The following is a 3,593-nucleotide window of genomic DNA, read 5'->3' on the forward strand; positions in this document are numbered from 1 at the left end:
CAGACAGTACGGCATTTGATCAGAGACATGTTTGATCAAATGAGAGGATGAGAGGCGGGAAATGCCTCAGAAGGAAGCTGTGTTAGTTACATAACGCCATCTCTGAGCACTTCACAGCAGCTGGCTGCGATAATGTGATAATTCTGTCAGTCTGTCAAAGTGGGTGTGTATCTCACTTGGAAAACACAGTTGGTATTGTTTAGAAGTCATGCTTACTCAGCCTCCCGTGGGATTAGGAAAACAGGATTWTATTCTGAAATTATTTTTGAACTGAACTGAGTAGAACTGTAATGCAGTATTTACTAGTGTGCCCAAAAAAAGAAYTGTTTCAATACCTGTCCAAATAGAAATTCAGGATAAACACCATTGATGATTCTAAATTATAGTTATAATATGTTGGTGTGCAGAGTGAAACTAGTGAGACTCAGCTAGAAAKGTTAACATTATTTTTAATTTTAATAGCTGATGGTTTTTTTTTTAAGTTTTCATGTTTTTATTCATTTCTATTGGAGTCTTGCAATGACATTTCACTCAATATGTACATTGTAAATGTGCTGTTGAAAGACCAATTATGTCCATGTCTGATATAGTTATATATAGTGTTTCTTGAAATGCTAAATTGAACAAACCAKAAATCTCCTTAAGCTGGCATATAGTTTAAACAGTTATATATTTAAACCAGAAGTATATTAAAAATATTTAAGACAAAAGAAGYAGCCAGTTAACTCATGAGTTAAGAGTCCAGTTTTGTGACATTAGGCCGGTCACAATATAACATTTTGCTGGACGATGAATTGTCCCTGAAATTATTGCGGTAAATCATCATATTTTTGTTTTTGAGACCATTTTCAAGCAACATATTGATAATTTCACAATAATGCAAGCTTGCTCTCTCAAGATCAATAAAATATAATTTTGTACAGAACACTAAACACTGGAACTGAAAGATAAAAAAAATAAATAGCCAAAAACAATAAATAAAATGGAAATAAAAACCATCAATATATAAACACAAAAACAATAAGATTTGTAAACAAAATTACCCATCAAAATGTATTAATCATCAGAATGGAATTTATTGACCTCATTTTAATTTGTTGTGCGATTAATTGGTGAACAACAGGCTGACACAAGATCGGCTTTAGAAATAATCCATGCAGCTGTAGCTCAATATGTTAAAATATTGAACAATTCATGCATTTCAGTGWCTCAGATCATGCGGCAAAATTACACACAAAGTGATRCATTCCAACCTCTTTCAGTCACAGGTGAGTGTGGCTTACTGGGTTTACAACGGCTAATTGGAGCGTTAAGTAAGAAAAGGTTTTTCCATGCAGAAATATTTAGCTCTACACAATCATAAGGAAGATTGCTGATGCCCTCATCAACAAGATTAAGCCACAATAATGAAGCCAGATGTTCGCAGTGCTGTTTCCAAGGCACACTGATGGAAAGTTGAGTGGAAGCAAAAGGTGCACCAGCAGCAAAGGAAATCAATAAGATATAGCAAGCAGATGTAGAAAAGGCTTCAAGTTGACCAGGCAGAGATGGATCCAAGACATGAGATAACACTGCCACATCCCTAGTTTTAACCCCTGAAGCAGAAACAATGTCAAAATYTTATTATCTAGGATATAAAAAAAGAAAACTGAACTGTTACTCAGTGGTCCAAAGTCCTTTCTTCAGATTACAGTAAATGTTGCATTTCATTTGGAAATCCAGATCCCTGAGTCTCTAACTGGCCGTATCTCAGAGGTAATAGTTGACAAAAACACAACATTTCATAAAGGTAGCAATAGGTTTGAGGCTCCAATTCCTGTTATTTGCCAAGTTTATTAATCACTCAAGRGTTGCTGGTAGCCAGCAGAGTTTCTAGAAKGYTTTTCTTGAGGTCTGATGGGGCACAGGCTGTAGAAGGATGGCAGACTAAAATATCTAAATAGCCTGCAGTCTTAGATCGCAACGAACATTAGGCCAAAAATAACTGTTAATGAGAGAGGAGGCCACGATATATTTGCCAGCAATGAAATGTCTTTATAGTCCAACTTCAATTGTTCAATGTTTGGAAACATTTATTTTCACTGGATTATACAGTCAATTCAATCATCTAATCTTTACAGTATGCTTAGAATGGGCTCTAATGGGCCCTGTTCTTTAACCCTGAGTCACTGCTGGTCAGAGAATATACAACCATAACGATGGACATTCAAAAGAGGACTGTCCAACAATTGGAGTGTAAAAAAGGGTCTAAGAGAAAGAAATGCATGGAAATATACAAACGTACAGCTGAGGCTTACATATGTGAGAATCAGACGGGACATTAGAGACAGAGAGTTGCGAGAAGATGGGAGGGCATTTCAAATTGAGTCTGAAGGCAAAATGCAATTGCAATTTGCATAAAGTAAGGCACAAAAATAAGCCGATGAAGAACTAAAGGACTACGCAGATACAGAGTCGCTGGAAGTAGATGTGACAGAACGAAAAGGAGGCAGAAAAACCGAAGCCTGAGCTGGGCAGAAAGACAAAGTGGAGAGAGAGCAACAGCAGACAGAGTCAATGAGGCACAGAGGAGTAAAGAAAAATGTGTTTGCATGGGAATTATATAAACGCAGCCTGTCGACCAAATGAAAGCGTTTCTCTCCGGCGCACATTTCCCATCAGTCCCACTAAGAGGAACAGCGAGCCTGGTTGGCGCAGATGCCCCCGAGGTTAACTGTCCAATCAATCGCTCCACTAACCGTCTCCACGGAGACAGCCTGCGTGACATCACCGCCACCAAAGGCCGCCGAAGTATCAAACTGATAAGACAACGGCGTCAATAGTGTCCYGTGTCTGCAACACAATCTCTGTTGTGGGGCTTGTTTTTCTTTGTGCCATTTAATCTTCCAGATTTAGGTAAACCCTAATGTCTTTCTTCTGCCTCTTCCTGGATCGAATGGTGTTGAACRATGTGGAAAACAAAAATGCAAAAAGGTATGTACAWGGGAATAATAAATTCAATTAGCCTATAATTAAAAAGACTTAAAAAAAAMAYRKKGKKGKKKWTAKRSRMMACAMRRRKKYTSKRRWMTSTSYYSWRMMYYKWKWKTGYKMTATATRWSYSYKSTKKYKMTATATATRTATATATGTGGTAGGACAATAAATCAATAATATATTGCAATAGACGTGTGATCGATATCAAAAGATAATTCAATATACAGAATATTTACTAAACTCCAACCCAGAACTGCAGAGAATTCTGTGCAGAGGGAAAGTTTTAGCCACTCRACCTCAAACGCACAGCTAGGCAAGGTGGGTGGCATCAACTATCTCACTCTTTCGTTGCACAGCAGCAGTTTCAAGTTTTGTAACAGTGCCTCAAAACTGCTWAAAAATAAACAACAGCACAGAGTTAAAACATAGAACAGAATAGAATAGGATAGGATGGAATTTACTTTATTTGATTAGAAATTTCATTGGATATTTTCCTACTAGAAACTGAAGGTTGGAGAAATGAACACAGAAAGTTGCTCCCAGCAGCAGAGAGGATTTATTTCCTTCGTGACCCTCATAATCTCCAACATAGATGTCCGTACGTTTTTCCTTCCATTCCC

The sequence above is a fragment of the Poecilia reticulata genome, linkage group LG7 (assembly GCF_000633615.1).
Source record: "Poecilia reticulata strain Guanapo linkage group LG7, Guppy_female_1.0+MT, whole genome shotgun sequence".
NCBI lineage: Eukaryota > Metazoa > Chordata > Actinopteri > Cyprinodontiformes > Poeciliidae > Poecilia > Poecilia reticulata.